The following is a 15273-nucleotide window of genomic DNA, read 5'->3' on the forward strand; positions in this document are numbered from 1 at the left end:
CGGGGTCGGCCTTGAGCCCCCCGAAAAATAAGTTTGTCTTGGGCCCGTAGCCCTCTGATTTCTAACAGTTGGGGTATCATAGTTGTCCCCATAATCATCTCGAGGCCGCCGCCATGTAAGGTCGTTCTCCGCACCGGGTGTTCCATAACTCCCCTGCTGAAGTCTAGGCGAGGAGTTAGGTTTGTGGACCCCTATTCGGTGGGTTAAGGCATACTCATCTGCCATGGTGGCTGCGTCCCACAACTTTGGTACTTTCTTTTCCTGCAGGTACACTTTGATGTCCTCGTGGACACACTGCTGAAATTCCTCCACCAGGATCAAGTCACGCAATGTTTCAAAGTCTTTCCCGACTCCTTTTGACTCACACCACCGATCAAACATGTTTTCTTTCACTCTGGCAAACTCCACATGGGTCTCACTCTCCCTCTTCCTGGCATTCCTGAATTTTTGCCTGTAAGCTTCCGGAACCAACTCATAGGCTTTGAGGATGTGCTTCTTCAGTACCTCATAATCTGCACATTGGTCCATTGGTAGCGCCGAATAAATCTCTTGAGCTTTTCCCACCAGCACACTTTGCACTAGTATGGTCCAGGCCTCCTCCGGCCAGTTTAATTGTCGAGCCACTTTCTCAAAGTGTGGAAAAAATTTCGCGACTTCCTTTTCACTGAACGGTGGAACCAGCCTCACATGTCTGCCCACATCCCAGGTTTTCTGGTTAGGTGTCGACCCCGTCAGCAAGGGTGGTGCCTCTCCCCGTTCTCTCATTAACTCCAGCTCCTTGAATTTAATTTCCTGCCGAAGCTCCATGTCACGTTCCTTTAATTCCCTTTCTGCTTTTCTCTCCTCTGCTTCGAGTTCCCTTGCAGCTCTCCTCTCCTCTGCTTGTTTCTCTTCTCTCCTCTGCTTTCCTTTCTTCTTCTTTTAACCTTTCCTGGAGTTCTCGTTCCACTCTCCTTTCCTGTGCTTGTTTCTCTTCTCTCCTCTCTTCTGCTTTCCTTTCTTCTTCTTTGATCCGTTCCTGGCTCCGTAATTGCAACTCCAGTTTCCGGAGCTCAACGTCTTCTGGTTCTTCGGGTAGCCACTCCCAGGCTAACTCGTCCCATGTTCCTAATCCCACCATAGATTGTATCACCGTGGCCTGCAACTCTGCCTTCCTCAAATTAGTTCGGACCTCCAAGTTAAAATGTTTGGCCAATTTCAAGAGGTCCGACTTTAGTAACGCTCGGAACTGTGCCTCACTCGGGGTTACCGCAAAGTTCTGTGCCACAAACGCCATGGTGCCTATCGTTAACACCTGTTAACCTTCACCCAATGCTTTACCCCCAATTTCCCCAAAAATTTACCAATTAATACTTAATTAATAAATTTTAATTAATAAAAATATTATTTTATTATTTTATACAATTTTAGATCCCGGACGTAGACCCAATTGCGAATCCGCAAATCGTAATTTGGACGAGCCCCCAATTCTGTTACGTGGTCCCCTCGGTGACTACCTGGTCTCGGTGACCCCCGGACCGTGAGAGGAACTTCGCCAGAAAGTGGTATTATATATATGCGCTTTCGCAACGCAATCCCTATGAATTCCACCCAAGAGAAACTGATTTTCAATGATATATTTCAATGGTAATGATACCATACAATTTCAATGATACAATCAAGGATATATTCCCCGAGCAATCCACCATCCACAATTCACACTCAACAATCAATCCCCTAGATGATTAAGATGGCCATGATACATACGTGTGTCCCCTTTTGTACTCACGACCCCCTTTGGTCTCTGTCCCTCACAATGTCTCTGGGCCCCTCCTGACCAAGATGATGGTCGGCTTCGCCGCACTCGGGCGGTTGAACGAACCCCGGGTGGACGTTTTTCCACCGGGCATGTATTGTACCGGGAACCACGGCTGCAGCCCCCTCCTGGCCACGCGAAGCGGGTACTGTAAAGCAGGCAAAAGCCACACGCCGCTTGCAACGCGTGTTAGGCCCCAACGTGCGACCCCTACGCGTCTTTGTAGACGGTGCCGCGAACGGTGCCAGACGCTGGGTCGGTGCACGGCCCCACGGCAGCTTGACGTGTCCACCGGGTAGGTACCCGTCCCGGTAACTCCTCTCACCAGACGGGCTTGGGAATGCCGCTTTTCCACACGGCTCAATATCGATCCCACCTCTCGTCGGAGCGGGGCGAGGAAGAAGAATCCTCGTCGCTTCTCTCGACCTCGTGTCTTTTTCTTCTTCCGTTTCCGGTCTCTTTTTCCAGAAGGGCTCCCGACCCTCCAACCACAACAACCCTTAATCGACTACACATTGAAAAGCAAAGACCTGAATAGTAATTCACATACATTCCCATAAATATGTAACAAGGGCAATTCAAAATAGTAATTCTGAAGGGTTATAAAGGATAATTCTAAAGGGTAATTCAAAATAGTAATTCTAAAAGGCAATTCTAAATGGTAATTCTGAAGGGTTATAAAGGATAATTTTAAAGGGTAATTCAAAATAGTAATTCTAAAGGGTACTTCTAAAGGGTAATTCTAAAGGGTAATTCTAAAGGGTAATTCTAAAGGGTAATTCCAAAGGGTAAATTAAAAGAGTAATTCTAAAGAGTAATTCTAAAAGGTAATTCTAAATTTTAATTTAAAAGTAATTATAAAGGGTAATTGTAAAGGGTAATTTAAATCAGTAATTATAATGGTTAATTGTAAAGGCTAATTCTAAAGGGTAATTTAAAAGAGTAATTCTAAAGTGTAATTCTAAAAGGTAATTCTAAAGGGTAATTCTAAAGGGTAATTTAAATCAGTAATTATAATGGTTAATTGTAAAGGGTAATTCTAAAGGGTAATTTAAAAGAGTAATTCTGAAGAGTAATTCTGAAGGGTAATTCTAAAGTTTAATTTAAAAGTAATTATAAAGGGTAATTCGAAAGGGTAATTTAAATCAGTAATTATAATAGTTAATTGTAAAGGGTAATTCTAAAGGGTAATTTAAAAGGGTAATTTAAAAGAGTAATTCCAAAGAGTAATTATAATGGGTAATTCTAAAGGGTTATAAAGGGAAATTCTAATGGGTAATTATAATGTGTAATTTAAAAGAGTAATTCCAAACAGTAATTATCAAGAGTAATTCTAAAGGGTAATTATAATGGGTAATTCTAAAGGGTTATAAAGGGTAATTATAAAGGGTAATTTCAAAGGGTAATTCTAATGGGTAATTTTAAAGGGTAATTCAAAATAGTAATTCTAAAGGGTAATTCTAAAGGGTAATTTAAAAGAGTAATTCTAAAGAGTAATTTTAAAAGGTAATTCTAAAGTTTAATTTAAAAGTAATTATTAAGGGTAATTCTACCTCTTATCTGCACATTCCTTGTCGGAGTAATTCCAGAAAAAATGGGACACAACCCTAAGGGTTGTAGTGAGTTCTAAAGGGTAATGTGATTTCTAAAGGGTAATTTAAAGGGTTCTAAAGGGTGATTCTAATGGGTAATTTAAAAGGGTAATTTAAAAGAGTAATTATAATGGTGAATTCTAAAGGGTAATTCTAAAGGGTAATTCTAAAGGGTAATTTAAAAGGGTAATTTAAAAGAGTAATTATGAAGTGTAATTACCCTGCGCTCGGAAGCGAAAATCAGGGTTAAGCATTCAATTGCGTACGTGTACCGTACGTGTCTGCATTTTAAAAATTCATTTTCTCAGCAACCGTTGGTCCGATTGACACGAAATTTTACCGTAGAAGCACCTCCACCTGTATAATTTTTTTATTCATAACTATACCGTCATAAGTCACGTGTTACGGACGCCATCTTGGAAAAAGGTTACACCTCTATATCTCCCAAACGTCTCAATGGAAAAAATTGAAACATGGCTCATTGTCAAATACTCACCATGGGGAATACGATATGTTGATGATGGTCATCGGCGCCTTAATTATGATGACATAATTCGACAAGAACATCGCTTGATCTGATCAATATGAATACAACAAAAATTCCTCTGCAACTGTTAGACCGATGGACACAAAATTTTCAGAATATGTGTAGCTCGTCCTGTACAATTTTTCAATGATAATTATAACGTCATAGGTTACGTGGTACAGGCGCCATATTGGAAAAACCGAAAAATGTTGCACCTCTATTTCTCCAAAACCGCTGCATGGAAAAAATTGAAACATGGCTCATTGTAACTAACTCCATATGGGGATTAGGTGTTGTTAACGATGACGTCATTGGTGCTTTAGTTATTACGTCATAATTTGACAGGGACAACAATTAGACTGATCAGTTTAAAATGTATTGGGCGTGATCTATGCAACAATTATATTAGAGAATAAAAATTTATGATGTCATCGCTCTCGTGGTCTGACAGCCATATTGGATCAAAGGGAAAAAATGTTCAAAAACAGAAGAGTTGGCTCACAACAAGTTGACTGCGCACGGTAAGTATTCTATGAATACCATCTAGTTGAAAAGAGTAATGATAAATGGGTAATTATAAAGGGTAATTCTAAAGGGTAATTTTAAAGCGTAATTCTAAACGGTAATTCTGATAGGTTCTTAAGGGTAATTGTAAAGGATAATTTACAGTGCATTCAGAAAGTATTCAGACCCCTTCACTTTTTCACATTTTGTTATGTTGCAGCCTTATGCTGAAATCGTTTAAATTCATTTTTTCCCTCATCAATCTACACTCAATACCCCATAATGACAAAGAGAAAGCAGGATTTTAGAAAGTTTTGCAGATTTATTAAAAAGGAAAAACTGAAATATCACATTACAATAAGTATTCATATCCTTTACAATGACACTTGAAATTATTTTAAAGCGTAAATCAAAAGGGTTATAAAGAGTAATTCTAAAGGGTAATTGAAAATAGTAATTTTAAAGGATAATTTTAAAGGGTTATAAAGGATAATTCTAAAGGGTAATTCGAATGGTAATTCTAAAGGGTTATAAAGGATAATTTTAAAGGGTAATTCAAAATAGTAATTCTAAAGGTTAATTCTAAAGAGTAATTCTAAAGGGTAATTTAAAAGAGTAATTCTAAAGAGTGATTCTAAAAGGTAATTCTAAAGTTTAATTTAAAAGTAATTATTAAGGGTAATTCTACCTCCGCACATTCCTTGTCGGAGTAATTCCAGAAAAAATGGGACACAACCCTAAGGGTTGTAGTGAGTTCTAAAGGGTAATGTGATTTCTAAAGGGTAATTTAAAGTGTTCTAAAGGGTGATTCTAATGGGTTTTGTTTGTTTCTAGGCTTTGCCCTCTTCATATTAAAAATGCCAAACTGAAACTCTTCCTTCGGACATGAGTTAGGATTTTTGGAGTGATGTTCAAATCCATCTTGTGAACTTCATTCGTCTGTTGTAATAAATAAATAATCGTCTTTGTAGGAAACACTATCTGTGAACAATAATATAAAATGGTGGTTTAATTTTTCTCTGGGCCGTTCATTCAACGACCATCTTCAGCTTCTGTTTCAGCCTATTGACATTCAGCCCCAAAGTCGAGCTTGCTGGGCCAAACGCACCTGTAATACAATTAAATCAGAGGTTATTTTGATTTTCTAACGATTACTTACCGAGTTGTTCGGGTTCGGGTTAGGGTTAGGGTTAGGGTTAGGGTTATCTACTTGCTGTCTCTTGCCAAGGCAGCAGATCCTTATCCACCAGTTTCTTTGGAGTGCTTGCTTGAGTGCTTTAGTTGTTGTTTTTTGAGAAGTCGGGTAGGGAATCGAACTCAGGCTGGACAACTCAAATGTAAGCGTGCTACCTCCGCACATTCCTTGTCGGAGTAATTCCAGAAAAAATGGGACACAATCATTCTCGAATGTCAGAAAAGAAGATGAGGATGGCCCTCTTGGCACCATTGTGAATAACGATCTTTTGAAATATGTCACTAAAAGCGATAATGTTACGGCAATTGCCAAGAGAATGAAGCATTCTTTTTTTTTTACCTATTTTACCTGCTCGTCAAAGCGCAATAAAATATTCAGCAAATCACTCCGAGGTCGTTGCAAACACGCCTGTTTCTCCATTGTTTGGCTGCTGTTTGGAATGTTTTTGGGTGTGGTGTCAGGTACGCGGTTTATGGTTTACAGCAGACTCGTTCTTGTAGGGAACGGTTATGTGCAAACATCAACACAGAATGACGCATTCATCACTAATACTCCTCCAATGAGTTATATTCACCGAGAGAGAGTGAAAGCTAGAGGAAAACAGATTCATATCTTAACACGAATGGGTTTTCATTCCGGGTGTAAAGATCAACAAACCCTTTTTCGCGAATTTTTTTTAACGAATTTGGGTTTTTTTGTATGGAAGGGATTGTAACTAGTCGAGGCTCGTGGAAGAGCTAGTACACTGAACTTATCCCACACCCCCAAACTCCCTCACCCCCCACTCCCCTTTCTTCCCCACTCCCACTCTCGCCCTCCCCCACTCCCCGCTCACCCCACTCCCTCCCTCACCCTCTCCAACTCCCATCTCTTCCCCACTTTCTCCATCTCCCTCCCCCACTCCCTGCTCTCACCCCACTCCCTTCCACTCCCTCCCCCACTCCCCGCTCACCCCACTCCCTCCCTCACCCTCTCCAACTCCCATCTCTTCCCCACTTTTTCCATCTCCCTCCCCCACTCCCTGCTCTCACCCCACTCCCTTCCACTCCCTCCCCCACTTCCCTCTCTTCCCCACTCCCTCCCTTGCCCTCCCCCACTCCTCCCTCTTCCTCCACCACTCTCCTCTCACTCCATTCCCTCCCTCACCCTGCCCCACTCCCCTCTCTTCCCCACTCCCTCTCTCGCCCTCCACCACTCCCCTTTCTTCCCCACTCCCACTCTCGCCCTACCCCAATCCCCGCTCACCCCACTCCCTCCCTCACTCTCTCCAACTCCCATCTCTTCCCCACTTTCTCCATCTCCCTCCCCCACTCCCCACTCTCACCCCACTCCCTTCCACTCCCGCCCCCTCCCCTCTATTCCCCACTCCCTCTCTCGCCCTCCACCACTCCCCTCTCTTCCCCACTCCCTCCCTCGCCCTCCCCCACTCCCCTCTCACTCCACTCCCTCCCTTGCCCTCCCCCACTCCCCTCTCACCCCACTCCCTCCCTCTCCCTCTCCCTCCCCTACTCCCTTCTTACCCCACTCCCTCCCTCGCCCTGCCCCACTCCCCTCTCTTCCCCACTCCCTCCCTTGCCCTCCCCCACTCCCGCCCTCGCCTTCCCCCACTCTCCTCTCACCCCACTCCCTCCCTCTCCCTCCCCCACTCCCCTCTCTTCCCCACTCCCTCCCACTCCCTTCCCCACTCCCTCCCACTCCCTCTCCCTTCCCCACTCCCCCCCACTCCCTCTCCCTTCCCCACTCCCCTCTCTTCCCCACTCCCTCCCTCTCCCTTCCCCACTCCCCTCTCTTCCCCACTCCCTCCCTCTCCCTCTCCCTTTCCCACTCCCCTACCTTCCCCACTCCCCTCTCTTACCCACTCCCTTCCTCTCCCTTCCCCACTACCCCCTCACCCCCCACTCCTCTCTATATGTCTGTGTCTATCATTTTTAAACGGCTTTAATTTCCATTTCAGTTTTTTTTTTGCTTTCACTATTCAGTTGTCGCTTTTATTTGATGATTGATGTGCCATACTCATTACAGAGTATCTGTGCTGCGGAATTAGCTTCCTGAGCAAGGGTTACACTGGGTGGTTTGCCATTGCCTTCCCAGCAGAAGTTCGGGCAGGAATTTGTAATTTGTTCAGGTGCTGGCGATAGCTTTCCCATTCTTCGTGAAGGACACTGTGGGGATCTTTAACATCGATCAACTAATGTCGGAGGATGGGATGCGCAGTTTAACATCCATCGGAGGGACGACACACATTGATGTAGGTGTTTATATATATATATATATATAACATAACTGGAAAACACAGTCCGGGAAGCCATGAAGGTGTGTGATTATATGTCTATTAATCACGTACTGTTTGAATGCCAGTTGCATCCTGCTTATTAATTATATACGTCTATTAATTACGTACGGTTGGAGTATACCAATCTACCTTTTCGACTGCTGAGATCCTTTCGACCTTTGAAGACCCTTTGAGTCCCCCAAAACACTTAAGACCAACAAGACACTGAAAGACCACAAAGACACAAAAGAACCCGAAGATATAGAGATGCAACGTTTTTCGGTTTTTCCAAGATGGTGCCTGTACCACGTTACCTATGACGTCATAATTTTCATTAAAAATTATACAGGCGGAGGTGTTCCGTGTCCATCGGACCATCAGTTGCTGAGAAAATGAATTTCAAAAATGCAGACACATACGTACGTACATACGCTATACGTACGTACACCACACATACACATTTAGCCGATCACTTTACCCTGCTTTTCGCTTCGCGAGTGCAGGGTAATGATATGCATATGTATACCATCATGTATTGTCTTTATGTCAAGTATGAACAAAATTGATCCTTACATCTCCGAGATACGTATGGTTGCGGAAGGACGGATGGACGAGACCCAATCCATAAGACCCTGTTTCGACTAAGTACAACGGGGGCTAATAAAAACCTGTACTGCAAACTTTTAAACTTTTTAGCAGGACTCAAGGCTACTTACTACACCTGCAATGGTTGAAGGCGAGGGATTGAAAACAAATTTCCGATACTTCAACCTTCCTTTTGTCATTTTTATGTTTTCTTCCCTCTTCACTTAATTGAATGTTATCATTTTTAGCTCAACTGGACTTTAGTCCAGTGAGCTTATGCGATCGAGCAGTGTCACTGGGTAAGTGAGTGAGTGAGTGAGTGAGTGAGTGAGTGAGTGAGTGAGTGTGAGTCAGTGAGTGAGTGAATGAGTGAGTCAGTGAGTGAGTCAGTGAGTGAGTGAGTCAGTGAGTGAGTGAGTGAGTGAGTGAGTCAGTGAGTCAGTGAGTGAGTGAGTCAGTGAGTGAGTGCGTCAGTGAGTGAGTGAGTGAGTGAGTCAGTGAGTGAGTGAGTCAGTGAGTGAGTGAGTCAGTGACTGAGTGAGTGAGTCAGTGAGTGAGTGAGTGAGTGAGTTAGTGAGTGAGTGAGTGAGTGAGTCAGTGAGTGAGTGAGTCAGTGAGTGAGTGAGTGAGTTAGTGAGTGAGTGAGTGAGTCAGTGAGTGAGTGAGTCATTGAGTGAGTGAGTCAGTGAGTGAGTGAGTGAGTGAGTTAGTGAGTGAGTGAGTGAGTGAGTGAGTGAGTCAGTGAGTGAGTGAATGAGTCAGTGAGTGAGTGAGTGAGTGAGTCAGTGAGTGAGTGAGTGAGTCAGTGAGTGAGTGAGTGAGTGAGTGAGTTAGTGAATGAGTGAGTGAGTGAGTGAGTGAGTGAGTCAGTGAGTGAGTGAGTCAGTGAGTGAGTGCGTCAGTGAGTGAGTGAGTGAGTGAGTGAGTGAGTCAGTGAGTGAGTGAGTCAGTGAGTGAGTCAGTGACTGAGTGAGTGAGTCAGTGAGTGAGTGAGTGAGTTAGTCAGTGAGTGAGTGAGTGAGTCAGTGAGTGAGTGAGTCAGTGAGTGAGTGAGTGAGTGAGTGAGTTAGTGAGTGAGTGAGTGAGTGAGTCAGTGAGTGAGTGAGTCAGTGAGTGAGTGAGTCAGTGAGTGAGTGAGTGAGTGAGTTAGTGAGTGAGTGAGTGAGTGAGTGAGTCTGTAAACACTTCAGTCATGATCGCTTCAATTACACACACAATTTTGATGAAACTTGGCTACAAGCTGCATATCTGACGCCTAACAAAGGTGTATTGACCGCCTCAAAATCTGCTCTCATTAAGGGGGTTTACCCGGGGGAGAGGGTTTGAACCCCCCCCCCCCCCCACCTCCCCAAAAAGAGGTATTTGCTTTCTTCTCCGAAACTACACACACAGTTTTGATTAAACTTGGCCATAAGCTTCATATCTGATGCCTAATGAAGGTGTATTGATCGCATCAAAATCTGCGCTCATCGTGGGGGTTTATGGGGGTCGGGGGGGGGGTGGGGCGGTGGTTTGACCCTTTCCCCCAAAATAGGTATTTGATTTCTTCTCAGAAACTACACACGCAATTTCGATGAAACTTCACCACAACATTAATCGCCCATGATGTACCAATGTCTGTTCAAGGCATTAGAAAAATTGGGGTCTTAGGAGGTATATGGGGTTGAGGGAGGGGAGGTTTCCCCCCCAAACAGGTATTTTTTTGTTTGTTTGTTTAAAGTCTTATGATTATGTTGTTATGATTCTACATGCTGCCCTGTTTCTAGCAACCATTGATATTGGTTTAAAATACCCTTAGTCGGTGCAGTATACGGTATATTCTACCAGATGAGGCCCCTATGTTTATTTTATTGCGCTGGGGTTGTGTGATCTCTCTGTGTGCCAATTCTGCTCTTGTGGTACTGTCAAGTGGAGGAACTTGGAATACTTGTGAGCTCAGTCACCTGAGCTCCTCATCACATAGAAGGCTCAATCCGCAGCTCAATGGAATACTGTTCCCCCCTCTGGGCCGGTGCTCCTGCCTCACACCTAGCTCGGCTTCACGCTGTTGAAACCAAAGCTTTCAGAATCATTGGAATCTCCCGCGATGAAGCTAACTCCGAGGGCCTTTCACTTAATCACCGCAGGCAGGTTGGTGGTCTTTCTGTCTTCTACCGACTCCTCTCCGGCCTTGCTCCCCCAGCTCTCTCTGTGCTCTGTCCCCCAAATATTCCTACAGGTCGCACAAGATCTGCCTGCAACCCACTTATGGTTAAACTGCCGAAATCTAGGCTCTCTGCTCACCTTCACTCTTTCATTCCCCTTTTCTCCTGCCTCTGCAACAAACTCCCCCAGTCCCTTCAATCCCACTCCTCCCTCCAGGTCTTTAAAACAGCTGTTCACCACCATCTCTTATCTTCCCCCATCCAAAACCTTGATCTTTTCTACCCCCGGTAATTCACCCCAGATACATTTTTTAATGTTTTTTTTGAAATTCCAACTTCTTTCCTGGAAGTCCTTGCAGTGTTCATATGTTTTATACCTCTCCCACCTCCCCAAAGCCCTCACCCTCCCACATTTCTCCCGTTGGCCCTGCTCTCAAAAGTTGTGTTTGTGTCCTTCCCCCTCTGTCCCCATCTTGTCTGCCGCTCCCCTTATTTTTTGTGTTTTGTGTGTCGCTTTGACTTTTTGTGTGATTAATGTTAGCTCTTTCACGAACCTCGATCTTGTATACAAAAAAACAAACAAAAAAAAAAAGTCGAACACTTCATTTTTAGTGTCATTTCTGAAGCAAACCAATATAACGGATATGTACAGTGGATACCTACAACTGTATTGAGCTGGTAGGATAGCTGGAAGGTATAATCAAAATCATTTGAATGGTAAATAAGAAGATACCCAAAATTTCATTACCCTCGCCAAAGGAGAGGATATTGCATTTGAGTCCGTTTGTCTGTCTGTCTGTTTGTTTGTCCGCACAAAATACATTTAATTTTCTCTGCAACCGTTGATGCAAGTGACAGGAAATTTTCACCATCGGTGCAACTCCACCCGTAGAATTTTTTTAATGATAATTATGACGTAATCGGTCACGTGGTACTGCCGCCATCTTGTAAAAACCGAAAAACTTTGCACGTCAATATATCCGAAAGCGCTGCATCGCAAAAATTGAGACGTCTCATTGTAAAGAACTCTCATTGGGGAATGACATATGTTAATGATGATGTCATAGGTGCCTTCATCATGACGTCATAATTCGACAAGTACAAAACTTCATCCGATCAAGATGAAATTTATTGAGCGTCATTTAGGGATAAATTGGTGGAGAAAAAAAAAAATGATGACGTCATCGGTCATGTGGTCTGGCTGCCATATTTGTTTTAACACAAAAGCCTTAAAAACAACTAAAACACATCCTGGCGAGGGTCTGCAATCTCTGATTGCTCTTTCTTGTGACTGCTGGTGCGGTGACAATCACCAAATGCAAATCACACCAAGGGATGTTGAATGTCGACCAACTAATACTAGTAGATGGGGCAACCCTTTTCTTACCACAATAATACCCTTCCATCCAAGTGACAGCACTATACCCATTGATGGGACACCTTCCCTCCTGCGAAGCATCAATCGACTCGGGTCGACAATTTAAACTGAACCTTAACAGTGCGCAACCGATGCGCCATCACAGAGGACCATTGGTCTTCATTTTCCACCTGCAAAGACAAAACCAAAGTCAATATATTATACAGACGTATTTGCAAAAGCATTCAAAGCCAACTCTGGTAACGATCATTGTTTTTTGCTACCTGGCCAGCCTATCGGGTAGTTCGTTTCACTTTGGTCGTTCAGAGTGTGTGATATCAAAACAAACATGTCATGTCCCTGCGTTTTCCGCCTGGAGGAGCAACACCTGTCGCGACAGGTTGAAACACCCCCCATGTGGAGAGTGAGCAGAGACAAGACCGGCTCCAAAACACATCGCCGAAATTCCAAGCATGCTGCCAGGTTCGAGAGCAGTCCGGAAAGGCTTGACAAACAGCGAGTGAGTTGCCAGGGTGCTGGGCGTGTCGCTCTGCCGAGGGGAAGCTTCTGTCGCCGGGAAGAGTGGGAGGGAGCGGAGCAGGACTCACCGGGTTGTACCGGTCAAGCTCACCGCGGCTGGGCGTGGCTACAGAGGGCGTGGCTTACTCATGGGCGGAGCCTGTGTCAAGCATCGGCTCAAGGCGTGTGCGAACGGATCTTCTCTGAGCAGACACGCAACAGGTCGATCTACTCCTGGAAGGAAGCCTTGTTGTCATACAGGTTCGATGTCCTTGCTGCTCTCATTGGGCGATATATTGATGAAGTCATTGTCAATCTGTATACCGTTCAGCCGAAATTCGACATGCTATAGTTGCGCGTACCTGTAAAATAATTAATTAATTGTGCTGTGCATCGCATCTCGATTGCCGGACTCGAGTTGAACGTGTTTTCGTTTTGTTCGAGCAAGCCGTGATATATATATAATATATTTATATATGAGAGAGCGGAAAGGTGCTCCGAAGCAAGAAAGGTATGGCTGGGAATGCGCGCTGCGGGGGTATGGAGCGCTGCGTGTCACGTGATGTGTTGACCCGCTTGCCATGCCATGTCTGCTAAGTTCATTACTCAATGAATGGCCGTAAAGAGAGAAGGTAGCTGAGGTTCATTCGGAACCCACGGACACTTTGTCTCAATAATAGAGACTCCAACGATTTCGATATAAAGTAATAATGTGTATATATATATATATATATATATATATATATATATATATATATATATATATATATATATATATATATATATATATATATATATATACATGCATATATATATATATATACATAGGTTTCTTTTCTTTGCATTCTGCAAAACAAGTGAATGAATTGTGAATAAGCAACATCCATCCCTTCATAACGGCCACCCCTACCTGGTGGTACTTGGTCTACTCCCTTTGGTTGTGTTTCCCTGAATTGCGACGGGCGATCAGAAGTCAGTGGCCATAACATGGGAGAGGAACATATTATTAGTGGCGATTATATCGTTACAAAGTGTTCAATGTTGAATTACCCCTTGCATACGATGACCGTTCGAAATGTCCTTCACCTCCAAAGCTGGATGGAGGTTATGTTTTCTTCTGTTTGTCAACAGGATATCTTAATAAATAGCACCGCAAAGCGGGCATAACCCCTCAGCCCATGCATGGTGGAAACCATTTTCAAGATGGCTGCCGTGGCGGCCATATTGAAAATCGCAGCGCGCCCATTTTCGAAAGGAACCTTCCTCTACTCAACCCCAACACACACTGCAAAAATGGATTTAATCGGACAAGCCGTTCTGCTTGAAATTGACGGAAACCAATTTCAAGATGGCTGCCAAGGCGGCCATATTGAAAATTGCAGCGTGCCCATGAACCTTCCTCTAATCAACCCCAACACACACTGCAAAAATGGATTTAATCGGACAAGCCGTTCTGCTCGAAATTGATGGAAACCAATTTCAAGATGGCTACCGTGGCGGCCATATTGAAAATCGCAGCGCGCCCATTTTCGAAAGGAACCTTCCTCGACTCAACCCCAACACACACTGCAAAAATGGATTTAATCGGACAAGCCGTTCTGCTCGAAATTGACAGAAACCAATTTCAAGATGGCTACCGTGGCGGCCATATTGAAAATCGCAGCGCACCCATTTTCGAAAGGCACCTTCCTCGACTCAACCCCAACACACACTGCAAACATGGATTTAATCGGACAAGCCGTTCTGCTCGAAATTGACAGAAACCAATTTCAAGATGGCTACCGTGGCGGCCATATTGAAAATCGCAGCGCGCCCATTTTCGAAAGGAACCTTCCTCGACTCAACCCCAACACACACTGCAAAAATGGATTTAATCGGACAAGCCGTTCTCCTTGAAATTGACGGAAACCAAAAGTTGACGGACGCCCGGACGGCGCCCCTGACGACAATACCCCTTAGCCCAATTTTGGCTGAGGGGTGAAAAGGTGTGGGCGGATTCGGACAAAATTGGGTGAAGAGGTCGGGTGTGAGACAAGGACGAAATGATTAGATTTTGGTGAAGATCTGGATCTGAGAATTTTTCAGTCATTCTTCCACCATTGAGAGATAGGGCAAAAACCGATATATAACATGATATCTTAAAACGTTGTGGACGGATTCAGATGAAACGTGGTGGATAAGTTGGGTGTGTGACAAGGAAGAATTGATTCGTTTTTGCTGAAGATCCGAAACCGGATCTGGATCAGAGAATTTTTCAAGTGATTCTTCACCATTGACAGATAGGGCCATAAATAATATATATCGTAATATCTCAAAAAGTTCTAGACGGATTCAGATGAAACTTGGTGGATAAGTTGTGTGTGTGACAAGGAAGAATTGATTTAATGTTGCTAAAGATTTGAATCCAGATCCGGATAAGATAATTTTTAAGTGATTCTTCACCATTGAGAGATTCGGGCCAAACTCGATATATCACATGATATCTCAAAAAGTTATGGACGAGTTATGATAAAATTTGGTAGCTGAGTTGTTTAGGTGACAATAACAAACCGATTCGATTTTGGTTCAGGTCGGAATCCAGATCTAGCCTATCAGTGGGATACAAAACGTAAACCGTTCAGCCTGGTGGAGGTATGCTCTCTACCGAGTGCCGTTCTCGTTTAATGTTTCAATACGGTATATGATTTGTAAGAATAAATTTCCTTAAGGTTTACAAACGATAAAATAGGAAAAACAAAACAATTAACGGGTTTGCGTTTCCTGTTTCTATTGTGAGCACGTCGT

General features: G+C 43.8%; 1 protein-coding gene across 1 annotated transcript in view; it reads left to right on the forward strand.

Moving 5' to 3' along the window:
• The first annotated feature begins 12654 nt into the window (after positions 1-12654).
• The window catches only part of LOC137423142 (uncharacterized), a 72770-nt gene continuing 70151 nt past the window's right edge, over positions 12655-15273 (forward strand). The window contains exon 1 of the mRNA XM_068109976.2: positions 12655-12750. The gene's annotated coding sequence lies outside the window, so the exon portion shown is untranslated. The remainder of the gene's footprint in view (positions 12751-15273) is intronic.

This window comes from Myxine glutinosa, chromosome 3 (assembly GCF_964187855.1).
Source record: "Myxine glutinosa chromosome 3, kmMyxGlut1.1, whole genome shotgun sequence".
Classification (NCBI taxonomy): domain Eukaryota; kingdom Metazoa; phylum Chordata; class Myxini; order Myxiniformes; family Myxinidae; genus Myxine; species Myxine glutinosa.